The sequence below is a fragment of the Melanotaenia boesemani genome, chromosome 13 (genome assembly GCF_017639745.1).
Source record: "Melanotaenia boesemani isolate fMelBoe1 chromosome 13, fMelBoe1.pri, whole genome shotgun sequence".
Taxonomy (NCBI): domain Eukaryota; kingdom Metazoa; phylum Chordata; class Actinopteri; order Atheriniformes; family Melanotaeniidae; genus Melanotaenia; species Melanotaenia boesemani.
In genome coordinates, this window is record NC_055694.1 from 26,536,598 (window position 1) to 26,552,128 (window position 15,531).

Genomic DNA, 15,531 nt, shown 5'->3' on the forward strand with positions numbered 1-15,531 from the left:
CCAGTCCCTCATCAAGCTCATCTGGTCCACCTGTTGCACCCCTGATTATCACACTACCTGCACCTGGGCCCCGTTCTTGCCTTGTTGATATCCAGCGTTTTCACTTGTTTCCAGATTCCGGTATTCGACTCTGCTACAGCCCCCGGCTTTTTGTGCCTTATCCCCTGTGGGACTGTTCCTGCCAAAAGCTCTCCTAGATTTTGACTCGTTTTGGAATGACCACGGATATTCGCCTGCCCCTGCTAAGTAGTCTGCTTCTTGCCTCTCTGTGTATGACCCTTACCTTCATAATTGCTACACCTTTGGATTGTGGATCTCCCCTGACTGTATCTGGAGTCTTTTCAGGATCCTGCGCCCTGCTTCACCTAAGGAACTCCCCGCCACTCCCTGCTGGATTGCACCCTGCTCTTCTCCTCCAATCCCCGGTTTCAGTGAATTATATTGTACTCAAATCTCAATCACTGAGTGTGTGGCTGAATTTCCGGGTCCTCAGGGAGACATCATTACAATAGATAAGGAGGATAAAGTGATTTTTGGCGGTTTGCTGTTGTGACAAGACACCTACATGCCCAACATCAGCTTCTGTTGTTGAGATGTCAAATTCAGATTTTTAATATGGCATGTGTACTAACTTTGTTGTTCAAGGAATCAGCAGTAAAACCAGTCACAAACACACAAATAACACAACATATTTAAAAGAACTATAACAAAAATAAAACTCCTTGTTCAACAGGGCAATGGCTGCAGGGACAAAAGAGTACTTGTGTCTGTTAGTCCTACATCTTGGTAGGATGTACCTGCGCTCTGATGGAAGCAGCAAAAATTCATGAGCCAACGGGTGGCTTTGGTCTGCAAGGATTAAACAAGCCTTGTTTAACACTGCTTGATGCAGGGCCGAAGGGCCATTCAGGGATATCCCTGCAATTTTCCCACATAGTCTAACAATCCCCTGTAATCTATTCTTCTTGAGAGAAAGGGAGCCGTACCAACAGATAAAAGAGAAGGTTAAAAGTGATTCAATAAAACAGGAATAAAACATTTGCATAAAAGTCCTGTCAACATTAAAACTACAAAGCTTCCGATAAAAATACATGCGCTGGTGAGCCTTTCTGCACATAGCGTCCACATGAAGATCAAAGGTCAGCCTGTTATCCAGGTGGGTGCCCAGATATTTATAAGTGTTCACCAGCTCTGCTACCTGGTTCTCAATCCTGACAGGAGAGATGTTCGGATGATTCTTCCCAAAGTTGATGCACGTTTCTTTTGTTTTGCTGATATTGATATTTAAGAAGGATGACTTGCACCAGTCGGTGAATTCTTCCGCTACAGGTCTGTGATCAGGGTCATCACTGCTCAGGAAGGACACAATAACTGAGTCATCTGCGAATTTAATAACGTTACGACCTACGTGTTGGCTGTGACACTCATTTGTATATAAAACAAATAATAAAGGTGAGAGGACTCAGCCCTGTGGGGATCCAGTGGAAGAGGTGAGGGTGTCTGACAAAACACCATTAACTCTCAGACGTTGTGGCCGCTCTGTTAAAAAGTCGACCAACCAGGCTACAGTTGTTTGTTTATGAGTTAATGTGTTAAAAAAAAGGTGATAATTTAAAAGATTTATCTCTTCATTAATGGTTTATTTTAACAGCTCTGGTAAAAATCCCAAATTTATTAGATAAATGTAGGCTATATATTTTTCTAAATTATCAAGCGATCCCCTGAACATGGGGGTCCCAACCCCCAGTTTGAAAACAACTGGTTTAGGTGATGCAATAGGTCAGGTCAACAACAGTAATAGTTCTTAAAGCTTCTTGAAGGTCTAACCCTTTTTTTGGATGTTTCTGCTTTTTGTTCTGTTCGCTGTCAAGATGGTCCCACACTGCTTCTAGACTGATTTTCAGTCTAGTTCTTCACTGTCATTTAGCATAACTCATCTTTTTTCTCTCCATTACCCTTCCCTAAGAATGATTTCCTCACAGTAACCTTTCTCTGGAGACCGTTGGTGGGGCTTCGGTATACAGAAAATGAATCAGCTGAAGATTCAGAAGCATCTCCCAGGTCCTGTGTTTTTAAAGATTAAACTAAAGATAAGGGATCGAGTAACAAAGGTCTTAAGGAAACTTTTTTTTTTCCAAGTTGTCAAAACACTGGTTCATCACTTGAGTTAGAGTAGATGCAGAGGATTATTGCTCAATGTCTGGTTACCCCCTTTTATTTTTTTATTTTTACAAATGTTTGATTAGTCAAAGATTTGATTTTATGTGATGATATAGTTTTTCAACAGGCCACAATTTGATTCCCGTTCATCATTTCTTGGGCTCTGCCATAGAAACAGCTGTCACATGGGTATCAGTAAGAGGCTGGAGTCCCGACCTGCATGCCTACGGGAGCCTCCAGTATGAACTAAATATGCATGGGTAAGCAGAATGGGCATGCGTGTCAACTTTCAGATGGGACATCTGTTGACATGCTGCTGCTGAGCCTCTATGCCGTTAAAGAAACTTATTGCATAATCTTGCAGAAATTTACAGCATGAACTATGACTGCAGCTTATTACGTTGTGTGTGCCGTAGTTGTGTGTGCCAGCACCTTTGCTGAAGGATATTCTTTCATTACACAGTCCTCATTCCTTTCAGTCCAGCATGCGAGGAAGTGTTTTTATATGTCAAAGTATGATACTTGGCAAGTGGCAAAGTTTTTAATTTTATTTTTAGGTGTATCACTTAGTTTTAGAGTTGCAATCAGCTTTATTACTATAACAGAACAACTTCAAAAGTACATTGTTAAATAAAAGTTGAGTTTTTTTATTCATGGGATAATGGCACTCACTGCTTATAATAACCAGATGGCTCATCTGTAAACCAGTATACTTGTCACTTTTTTACAGAAAATCAGATGAAACTTTGTTATAGACAAATATGCAAGGGTTACATGGACATTAAAAACGCTTTTCTTAAAAAACAGATCTTTATTTCTGGGAAACTTTATTTCTGGGAATATATATATATATATATATATGTATATATACATATATATATATATATATATATATATGTATAAGTTAAATTATTAAGGCAACCCATACAAATCGAACCTAAAACTTTTACAGGTATAACAATTAGCATGTATTTACAGTATATTATTGTCTATCTCAGAATAACCGTAGTAGGCTACAAATGAGGGTTGTATAAAACATGGTGTTAAGCAGAGTTTTTACAATATAGTCATACAATATTGTACCGCAAGTTATTTCCTTAGCTAGGCATTTTTTTTATAAATCAGCATACATCAACTGAGTTATTGTAAAATGGATTAATGTGGATCATATAATGGATTTGTTTTAATTGGATTATAAATTAAATACAACCAATTTTTTTGGACTATGCCTGTAAAAGTGGCTTGAAATGGTTTTGTTGTGAACTAGTGCTAAACAAATAAAGCTGAATGAAACTGGAGCGCAGTCATACTGAGGGCAATAGGCCCGTGATAACCAGCCTCATGTGGTAATATCCACACCTCACCACCAGCATATTTCCACTTTAATTTCATTCGCAGTCACAGTTCCAAACACTTATTCATTCCACTTAACACATTTCTTTTATTTATGAGTTTATTTGTTCCACAAATAAAACTTTGGATTTGTCATATTTTTTAGGAAAGGAAAAAAAACAAAACAATTTTAAACAAAACTGATTCCTTGCTGCTTCACTGCTTGATCCCTGACAAAACTCCAGAAAATATAACATAAATGATACATGAGATGTTAAAGGGTTAACTTACGGTTATGCTGACCAACAACTAACACTTAATTTAGATGCTCACCACTGATTTTCAAACACATCTTTATGATCACGTGACTTTGAGAAAACAAAGCCAGTCATCTTGTAATAACCAGTTAAAGCAGGTGGTGAGCTCAAGAAAACAAAAGGTACATTTTTCTGGATAATGAGAAAAATGAACTTATGTCAAAATGAGCCTTTGAATTTTGAGACAATAAAATATTTAACCAGTCATCTTGAGATGAGAGCATAAAAAAAATCATAATTATAATTACAAATTATTTATTTGTATATATAACCATCCATATCTATCAGTTCTAACTTAAAATAAATTTAATTAACTGAACTTTGAACTAGCTGAGGAGCATGAACTTGCATAACACTGGTAAGAGGATTTCAGTATAGTGCATAAGAGCAGATTTCATTATGGTATATGAGAGGTTTTAGTATAATGTGTAAATGACCTAAATTTCATGTGTGCCTGTGAGAAAGTAACGGCTCAAACGGCCTCTCATAGACTACTCTTTCTCCATAGCAACGGTTGATTTTATCTCTACCTGACAACACGGGAATGTTCAACCAGACATAACAAAGATTTAGGGTTTATAACACTCTGTAGTTGCATTCCAGTTTAACTTAAAAAAAATAAAAATCTACATTTTGCATACACATCTTATTTTTTATTAGCAAATTACTAATTCAGAAATAATGAATTTAGTAATTTGCCTCCTCTTAAGTGCAGAGAGGTTCAAATGAGTCAACTGTGCAACTTGAGGTTGTTGGGTTCAAGCATCAGGGTCAAAGAATCTCGTGCTTGGTATTTTGAGAGCTCATGTAAGGGAGTGGGGGTCTCAGAGTGCTCAGTGCACCGGCATCTACAAGGGGCTCAAAGTGTTGGGGTCAGCCTGGTTGAGTGAGAAGGGTCAAATGACATGTACTGTCTGCAGGGAAGCAGTGGGATGGCTTGGATGGATCACTTAATGGACCTACGGGGTGCAGACATAGAGGGTGTAAAGGGTCACGGAGATGCTGTGTCAGAGCCTCTCCCTTTAAAGAGTGTTAATATTTATTGTTTATTCAATTAACTCTGCAAAAAAACAAACAAAAAAACCCCTCTCTTTTCTAAAAAAGAAACAAGTGAATCTCAGTATTACAAAGCTACTAAAAGATCCTCAGAATTACCACAGTTGACTATAGAATGATGCAAACAGCTTTTGACAGAAAAAAAGAGCATATTGAAAAGGCTCTATATGATTAACAAAAAATGAAAACTGTCGCCTTTTGACTGTTTAGACTTTACAAGCAGAATGAAAAAACTCAGCTCATTGTTGAAGCAGCCATCACTGTGAAGTCTCTCATCTCATAAAGCCACAAAGTCCCCATAAGGAAGAAATAGAAAGGTAGAAGGTGCAATTAATGTCTTTAAACCAAGGATGGTTTTTTGATGTCAGTCACAGTTTATCTCCTCTTGATTGGGTTTGGATAAAAGCTCACTACTTAAGAGTTAGAGATAGTTTGAGCTCAGATTCGTTTAACAAGGTGACCTTTTCACCTTCACTGTCACCGTTTACTAGTTGCCATAGTTACATGTTACCACAATATGCTGAGATAAAACTGTATTTTCTTGTATTTAGCAACATTTGCTTATAATAGGAAATATACCACAGACCATTTCTACCTGCATGAACTCAAGAGTCTGTTTTAGTACCCACTGTTAAATCTTAAAACAACAAACAGCATTATACAGCACGAACAGCAGCGTCATCACTTGGAAATAAAGAACTTGACACGTTCGTCCTTTTTGAAACAACCTTGCATTGCAGATCAGTGAAGTGCATCCTCCTGCACGAGATTTATTTCCCACACTGTCACATTAAATCTGACCGGCTCCACCAGTTGTCTCGCTTGGCCACGAGCACACAGGTGCAAAGACACGAGCTCATGTTGCTTGCATGTCACCCTGAGTTTTATCTCATTTCAACCGTCCTCTGCAGCCTATTATAACCGCTGCTACCGTCACAGCTATGGCTGCAATTAATTAGCTGCTTCTTTAACAGATTTTACAATGACAAAGACAACATCTACTATTAGTAACTAATAAAATTAGCATTACTGTTGCAGAAAACAAGCATTTTGTAGCATGCTGTCACCCTCTGAAAGTTCTCTGAAACACTAAATTTGACTTTATGCAACTGGACATAATGTGTCTGACTGAAAACTGTGGAAATTATTCAAGTCCAAACAGTAAAACCTTTCTGCTAAAAGGTAATACCACTAAGAGAATTCTGCTGCGGTCCATAGTTTAGAAAGTGAACACCATTCTGTATTTAAGACTTGAAATTAGCAAGCAAGGTCATAAACTCAGTGGGAAATGTTTCACTAAGTTTACTAAGTTAAATTAGATGTGGGGTTATTTTCCTTATAGGTTTTTATACAGTTGTGTGTTTCTAAATGCATGTCAACTTGAGAAAATTCTGTTGTGTTTATTTTTGATGCTTATAACTTAGAGCAATATTTCAGAACACAATCTGGTGCAATTAGTGACAGTCTCCTGGGCTTCATTTATAAAAACACACTGGTATTTAATTTTAAGATAATGCCTCTCATTAAGCTTGCATCTCATTCACAAAAAGCTAAAAAGAAAAAAAAAATCCTTCTTATATCAGTTGCTAGGGACTCCATTTGTAGTTTACACAGCTGTGGCTGTGAATCAACATAATGTCTCTATAAAGTGGGGTCAGTTTGAGGGTTGAGTCAGGAGTACCATGGACCAAAAGAGAAAAGCAAACCATTTTTGTAAGGAAACTGAATCATTGTGGGTTAAATCATAAATTAAATAAACAGATCAAACACTTTACCTGAGTTTGTCTTTGTCAGTACTATATTTACAGAAGTGAATCCATGTTAGTGGAGCTGCTTTTGAATAATCCAAGATTTCTTCTTTTTGACTTTTTAACAAGTAGTCCAATCACAGTAATGCATGTGTTAACACCATGTACATTTCCCTTTTTCAAAATATCAAGTTCAGTAAAACAGGGTTTATTAAACCAAACAAAAAGGTGATTTAAAATGTTGTGATTTGGTTTGACTTTCTGTGGTTGGATGCTGCTGCCCCCAGGTATCACAGGCTATTATGAATCTGTGTAAATCTAATCATGTCATTACATAATTCCATTTACAGGGAATCCTCCAGGAGCAAAAAGCACAGTGCCATAATTTCACTATGGAGGGGATTATTCTTTCTGCCCTGTCTTCCCCTTTTCTTTGCTCCCTTTCTTCTTTTTCACTTTTTATCATTTTTTATTGTTCTTTTATCATTTGGGCAATACACTCTCCTTTCTTGCCACGGATGTTGGATACCTGTCAATCAAAAGGACACGCCACTCATTATGCCGAATTTCAAGATTAAATAACATCAACACGAATGAGTTAGAAAAAATAATCACCGCTCCTCACAGTTGTCTTGAAGGTAAACTTCACCTATTAATCCTTAAATGGATGTTTGTACCAGGCTTTAAACATGTTTATTTCTGCTGTAAAGTTGGTCTTTTTAACATGGGAATCTATGGGGATTGACTCTGTTTTGGAGCCAGCACCTAGTGGATGAGGGATGAAATGCAATTTTTTGCACTTCCGCACAGGCTTCACATTTTACCGGTGGGGTTGTCGCTTGGGCCCGATCTGAACTGCTGAACTTGATGCGTTCAGTAAGCGTGCTCTGTCAAAAAAAGTTTCTGCATGTATGTTTAGCAGAGGTGATTCTGACATGAGGCGAACCCGGCCTGAACCAGACCATTGACTAAAACGGTGCCACTGAACACAGCGTACACACATCTCGTGGAAAGTGGCATTCACTTCTTTCTTCATTCAAAAGCAGAAATCCAAAGCCACTTAAGCAAAATGTGAAAAATTCAGACACCAGACTGGCCCTCTTTGCATCTTGAGTTTTTTTTTTATTGTGATGTAGGAAGGTCGCAAACGATCACTTCTACATCCAGTTTGACAATGAAATACTAAATTAGGTTTAAACCAGTGGTGTTTTGATCCATTAACTCACAAATTTGCAATTTCTTAAAATTAAATTGAAGAAATTTGCATTTTAAAAGAATAACTGGTTTTTATAACAATAAAGTAATTGAATGTTTAATATGGTTTAAAAAACACATTTTAGGGGTTATACCTTTGTTGATTGACTTACCTAAATTGGAAAAGCTGATAAAAAAGGAATAAAGTACAATAAATTTTTTTTAGACCTGTTCATTATTTCAACCTAAAAACTGTTGATTACATCTAATTTTGCTTAATTCCTTCAGTTTGTTTTTCAGTTACATGAACTTTCTACATTTTTTAGGTTTTTTGAAAAAATCAGTAATTTGTTCTACAGCTTAATTTGCAAAAACTGATCTTTAGTTTGTTTTCATAATACTAGTGCCAAGGTTTGATATAAAGAACTAGTTCATATGCTGTCAGTGTGTTGGCATGTGACAGTTCAGAAAGCCTGATAACTAGCAGCAGTGTTCTTATATAATGAAGTGAGAAGAGTCTTTGATTTCGCCCACAGACCAAGCAGCCTGCTGGGAGCAAAGAGAAGCAGGCCAGAGAGCAGGGAAGGTTGTAAAATATAGCCGAAGGAAAAAAATAAATAAATAAAAACAACCAACCAGCCCTCTGTGAATCTGCTGTCACTGACGCCTACCAAAACAACAGAGTGCAACAGCTGTGCATCAGTCAGTGTTTGTGTTTTTAATGTTGGAATGTCGACCAAATCTATATCTATCCAGAAATCTTAAAACTGTAATTAGTGTAAACTCTATCCTAATGGCTCCTTTCTTCCTGTGAATCCACTTAAACATCAACTCACCATAAACATTTAACTTTTTATTCAAAAGGATTCAATAAACATAAACACACATAATATTAATTACAGCTTGTGTAGTTTATATTTTCTAATTGTACACAGTAGGGATACAAATCCCCACCACTGAAGCCGATTCAAAAACACATCTCCAAACACTGCCAGCGATATGACACATTAATGATACAGCGCCCCCTGCTTAAACAATGCAATATGATTTACCCTTCTTCACGATAACTTATTTTATTAATGATTTGACAACGATTGGACTTCACATTTGGTTCTATACCATTCAGTATGTTATTCAAAAAGACTTAAAACAATACAAAGAATTTAAAAGCCCACATCTGGATTCTAAACAAAATCGCAATTATTCTGTCCTCTCTATCTGTGAAGTATGGATTTTATACTTGATTGTTTTCTATAAAGCAAACAATAAATCCAACATAAAAAGAAGATGCAATTCAATATGGTGCAGACTGAGGATTGTTTTATTCTTAAAAACACTAAATCCATCCATCCATCCATCCATCCATTCATTTTCTTCCACTTATCTGGGGTCAGGTTGCAGGGGCAGCTGCCATCTTAAATTGGCTCAGATAAAAAAAAAATAATGGCACTTTGATTTTACATATTCACTAACGAATTTTCAGAGTAGATTTAGTATTTGTCATGTTTCATGTTGCTTTGTTGTGTTTTCTGTGATGTAATCTGCAGGTTCACGTCTGAGCACAACTCCGGTGGCACAAATTCAATGTTGTGGACAATTGCAGATGAAGAGAATGTGACACCTCTTTGATCAGAAGTAAGTTATGACTCTAAAACTTGTTTAAGGTTACGTCTAAAAATAATGCTTATCTCTCCAAAGAAAGACAATTTGTTGAAAAGATCTTTCACATATAAATGTGTCACTTTTTGTGTTTGTAGGAGCAACAGATACTTTGAGAACATCAGGAGGGAATCTCAGTTGTCAGAAGACAAAGTGGAAGAGGATCGGAGGGCCAAAGCTCTCAACAATCGAAGACATAGTGAGTTGAATCACTTACAGATTTGTTTATTTTTAAGATCCTTTAGAATGCATCGGATTTGTGATTTGCTTTTGTATCACATTACATTGTTGTAGTCAGTAGTTTTATCTCTGGATACAACAACTGAAATGTGTTGTATGAACTGTGCATAAAGATGAAGTTTCTGGCAGTGAAGAGGCAGTAAAAATGTTTTATTATGTTAATTTTTTAATGTATACATTTAAAGTGTTCTCGTTGACCTATAAATGTCATTCTCCATTGAGAGTAATATCTAATGTTTTCTGTTAAAGCTTTTCAAATCACGCCGATCTGCTGCTCGCTCATCTTAACCAATGAGGAGTACAGATACCTGCAACGGGCGCCTGCATGCATGATGAGCGACGAGGAGACGGACACTGAAGACAAAGACATGTGGAAAGCACATCCACCTGAATGGAGGGCAACAAGACTCACGGACATGTTTGAAAGGTGTCAGCACCACCTCGTTGACCTACAAAAGATGTCCTCCAGGATGGTGCACCGGAGAGTGCCCAGTGGTAGCCAGAGGCAGCCGCTGAGAGGAATCAGATTCATTTATTTGAAATAAAACTGTGTGCTTTAATTAAGAAAAAAAGAAAAACATTGGTCTGTTTTTCATGTCTGACATGTTTTCATTCAGCTATGCTGTTATGTAGATGCACCTGATTTAATATACTGCTTCATTCTATTCTGTTCCCACTGTTCAGTTAATAATGCTGATATTCTTTATACAGTTTAATCTGACAATGTCATTTTATAAATGCTTGCTGAAATAGTAATGTGTAATTTGGTCAAATGATTTGTACAACATGATGATGGTACACAAACCAAGATTAAAGACTGTCACATTATAACTATGATTGTGATGTTTGAAACTGACTGGGTGATTTTAATGCCTGCTAAGATCTTAAAAGATAAGAACTAGGTTAGTACTTTTACATGAAAGGTTACATGCCAAACCATATAATTAATGAAGAGAACCATTAAATCAGACATATTGCATAAATGAAAAATCCGCGAATATCCCGCGGGCATCCGTCACGGATGTTCGACGTATTTCCCGTGATCTGTGAACATGATCTGCCAATGATGCGGTCAGTATCCGAGGCCATCTAAAATTGGATCCGCGAGGGATCACATGAACACGCATCTTGTGGATACCTCGCGGGTGAAAATCCGGGTTTTTTGGTCTTTAGTGGTCCGGATCCGGAGGGATCTAAAAATAGGATCCGTGAGGGATGCAGCAGGGATTTCCCCGTATCTTGTCCGTATTTACGACAGTTACCGACAGATAGCGGTATTGGATCGCTCCGTATCTTGGTACTTTTCGTCCAGTGAGACTTCCCTCTCCCCGGCCACATTTGCCGGCTTGTCGGAACCCAGCCCACTTAGACTCAATGTCCCCCCACCTCACCCTCTCTTCACCCGAGTGTCCAAGACATGTGGCCGCAAGTTTGATGATACCACTACAAAGCCCATCATCGAAATGGCATGGATTGCACATGTGGACACTCTTATGCCTGAATATGGTGTTCATTATGAACAATCCATGACAAGCACAGAAGTCAACAAAACGCTACTTGAATTCAGATCTTTACAATCACGCCCCTCCAGGTCTCACGGTCATTACCCACATGAGCACTGAAGTCCCCCAGCAGAACGAGAGAGTCCCTGGAAGGAGTGCTTTTCAACATCTCTTCCAAGGACTCCAAAAAGGGTGGGTACTCTAAACTTCTGTTCGGTGCATAAGCACAAACAACAGTCAGGACCCGTCCCCCCACCTGAAGGTGGAGGGAGGCTACCCTGTTGTCCACCAAGGTAAACCTTAATGTACAGGCGCCAAGCTGGGGGGCAATTAACATGCCCACACCAGCTCGGTGCATCTCACCGGGAGCAACTCCCGAATGAACGAAGGTCCAGCCCCTCTCAAGGACAGTGGTTTCAGAGCCCAAGCTGTGTGTTGAGGTGAGTCTAGCCAGAACCGCTCAACGTCATGGACCAGCTCAGGATCCTTCCCTGCCAGAGAGGTGACGTTGCACATCCCTAGAGCCAGCTTCTCCAGCCGAGGATCAGACTGCCACGGTCTCCGCCTTCGTCCACTGCCCACAACAGGTGGGGCCCATGTCACCCTTTTGGGCTAAGTCCGACCGGGCCCCATGGGCAAAAGCACAGTCACCAGGCGCTCGCCTCCATGCCCCACCTCCAGGCCTGGCTTCAGAGGGGGGCCCCAGTGACCCACTTTCAGGCAAGAGAAACTTGGGTCCAAAGTTTTTTGTCATCATACAGGTGTTCTTCTGATCCCTCCCTATAGGCCTATTTGCTATGGGTGTTCCTATCAGGGCCGTAAAGCCTCAATAACATAGCTCCAAGGATAATCAGAATGCGCAAACTCCTCTACTGTGGTAAGACGGCAGCTCAGGGAAGAGAAAACACTAAGTTATAAACAAAAAATGTTTTTTAATTACATGTGTTTTTAGGCTCATTCTCACTTATACTTATATATGATTGGCCATATGAAGCCGTCAGGCTCTCCCCATGATGTTGTCCCTCCTGGTTTCATGAAAAAATGTTTTCCTAGTCTAGGGCAGGCAGTTCTGGCCATTATTAACAGTAGTTTGTCTGGAGTTGTTCCGTTGAGTTTTAAACATGCTGTGGTCCAGCCCTTACTTAAAAAACCTGGCCTTGATGGCAGTGTGCCAATTTCAGACCTATTTCGAGGCTGCCTTTTATTTCTAAAATCTTAGAAAAAGTTGTCCACACTTAACTCAAGCTGTTTTTAGATGATCATGATGTCCTGGAGGTGTTCCAGTCTGGTTTTAAAACTCTGCACAGCACCGAGTCAAATTTGCTAAGAGTGTTTAACGACATCCTCTTAGCAAATGACTCTGGTGAACATATTATTCTTATTTTATTAGATTTAACAGCAGCTTTTGACACTGTGGACCAGAACACTTTAGTGACTCGGTTATGCCACCTAGTGGGCATTGGTAGAACTGCATTGGAGTGGTTCAAGTCTTATCTCTCCGACAGAAGCATGATTGTGACCTCTGGAAACTTTGAATCCAGCTCTGCTCCACTTCCTTATGGGATTCCCCAGGGGTCGATTTTAGGGCCTCTGCTCTTCTCTTTGTATTTACTGCCCCTGGGCTCAATCCTGAGAAGGCATGGCATCTCCTATCACTTTTATGCTGACGACAGTCAGATATATATGCCCCTTAAAAAGAAACAGTCTTTCTCCCTTGCCCCTCTTCTGGCATGTCTCAAAGACATAAAAGCCTGGTTGGCCCTAAACTTTTTATTCCTTAATGAGGAAAAAACTGAAGTGATGTTGTTTGGTCCCAGTGGCTTTTGTGAACCCTGCACCATTGATTTGGGTCCTTTGGCAGGTTTTTTAAAGCCAACAGTCTCAAACTTGGGTTTTAAGATGGACAGCGATTTTAAACTGGATAGTCAAATCAGCTCTGTAGTGAAGTCCAGCTTTTTCCACATCAGGCTGCTTGCTAAGGTCAAACCTTTTCTTAAAAAACAACACTTTGAAACAGTAATCCATGCCTTCATTACATCTCGGCTGGATTATTGTAATGCTCTTTACTTTGGGGTTAGCCAGTCCTCCCTCTCCAGTTGGTGCAAAATGCAGCTGCACGCCTCCTAGCTGGAGTACGTAAGAGGGAGCACATAACCCCCATCCTGGCCTCACTTCACTGGCTGTCAGTACACTACAGAGTTCATTTCAAGATTCTTTTATTTGTTTTTAAATCTTTAAATGGTCTGGCGCCTCCTTACCTCTCTGAGCTACTCCACCCCTATGCTCCTGCTTGGTGCCTCAGGTCAGCTGACCTGCTGCTCCTGGACGTACCGAGGTCCAAACGGAAGCTCAGGGGGGATCGAGCTTTTTCAGTCGCTGGTCCAAAACTGTGGAATGAGCTCCCTCTCCACATGAGACAAGCTTCTTCATTGTCTATTTTTAAAACTCATCTTAAAACCCATTTTTATTCTTTGGCTTTCAGCCCAGTATGAGACTGTCCCTGTTTTAGTGTGCAGTGGTTTGTTTTACTTATTGGTTTTATTTGTTTATATTTGTTCTTTTAAAATTGCTTATTGTTTTAAAACCGTTTTTAAAACAATGAACAATTATTTTATTATATTTTATGATATTATTTATTTCCTGGTTGATTTTTGTACTTTATGTGTTGCTTTGTCCATTTATGTACAGCACTTTGTTTCAGCTGTGGTTGTTTTAAAGGGCTATATAAATAAAGTTGAGTTGAGTTGAGTTATACATTTATTTAGGAAGTTTAGGAAATTTTATTTTGGCCTTTCACATGGTCAATTCACAAACAGTCCTTTTCTAAGGGATAATCCAAAAAGCAGGTTTACTGATTTAGCTGTATATTTTATCCTAGAGTAAATGGTAATTTGGGGGGTTTCTGTTCCAAAATGCCTAATCTAGGTAAGTTAATACAAAAACATATGTTGTTAACATAGCTAGGTAGTGAGTAGGTTTTGTTGGGGCTATGCCCAACGTATTTCCAGCATAATGATTTGAGGGAAGGTCACCATACAATCTGTCAACCACTTTGTTTTAAAGAAATGAACAAACAACTCCCTTTTTTTTTTTTTTCTTTTTTTCTTTTGTTTTTTTTATTTTGTTTTTTTTGGGGGGGGGTTGTCTGGCAACTTCCCATAGCAAGCTTCATTGCTTGAAAAGAGAATCACTTTGTTATGCAATGTCATCATTCACTGACATTTTACCCTATGTCTCCATGGATTTCTTTTAGTTTTAAGTATTCCATTTCCAGCCTTTGTGATCTGGTGCTGTAGGTGGAAATTATAGTTATTTTTCAGTCATGTGGGTCCAGTTCTGATTATGTAACCCCCTGGGATGCCCTTCATCATTGGGCAGTGATACTCACCACAAGCCTTTCCACAGGAGTGAGGGGTTGTTGTGGTCACCTGAACCTGTCTTCCATCCCTCCGACGTCTTCTTACTAGCTGTGTCATACACTGCTCAAAAAAATAAAGGGAACACTTAAACAACACAATGTAACTAAGGAGGAACAGGAGGAGCACTGCCAGAGCCCTGCAAAATGACCTACAGCAGGCCACAAATGTACATGTGTCTGCTCAAATGGTCAGAAACAGACTCAATGAGGGTGGTATGAGGGCCCGACGTCCACAGGTAGGGGTGGTGCTTACAGCCCAACACTGTGCAGGACATTTGGCATTTGCCAGAGAACACCAAGATTGGCAACTTGGTCTGTGCTCTCCACAGATGAAAGCAGGTTCACACTGAGCACATGTGACAAACGTGACAGAGATACAGTGGAGAACGTTCTGCTGCCAGCAACATCCTCCAGCATGAGGTTGACAGTGGGTCAGTAATAGCGTGGGGTGGCATTTCTTTGGGGGGGCTGCACAGCCCTCCGTGTGCTCGCCAGTAGTAGCCTGACTGCCATTAGGTACTGCGAGGAGATCCTCAGACCCCTTGTGAGACCATATGCTGGTATGGTTGGCCCTGGGTTCCTCCTAATGCACGACAATGCTAGACCTCCTGTGGCTGGAGTTTGTCAGCAGTTCCTGCAAGACGAAGGCATTGATGCTATGGACTGGCCAGCCCGTTCCCCAGACCTGAATCCAACTGAGCACATCTGAGGCATCATGTCTCACTCCATCCACCAATGTCACGTTGCACCACAGACTGTCCAGGAGTTGGTGGATGCTTTAGTCCAGGTCTGGGAGGAGATCCCTCAGGAGACCATCCGCCACCTCATCAGGAGCATGCTCAGGCGTTGTAGGGAGGTCATGCAGGCACGTGGAGGCCACACACAACTGAGCCTCATTTTGACTT

The 15,531-nt window shown here is 39.8% G+C and overlaps 1 long non-coding RNA gene across 1 annotated transcript; it reads left to right on the top strand.

Annotated features, from left to right (window-relative positions):
• Positions 1 to 9,274: 9,274 nt before the first annotated feature.
• LOC121651204 lies at positions 9,275 to 10,534 on the top strand. Its single transcript, XR_006012407.1, has 3 exons — positions 9,275 to 9,442; positions 9,565 to 9,665; positions 9,956 to 10,534. It is a non-coding gene; the product is annotated as an uncharacterized LOC121651204 (long non-coding RNA).
• Positions 10,535 to 15,531: the final 4,997 nt, after the last annotated feature.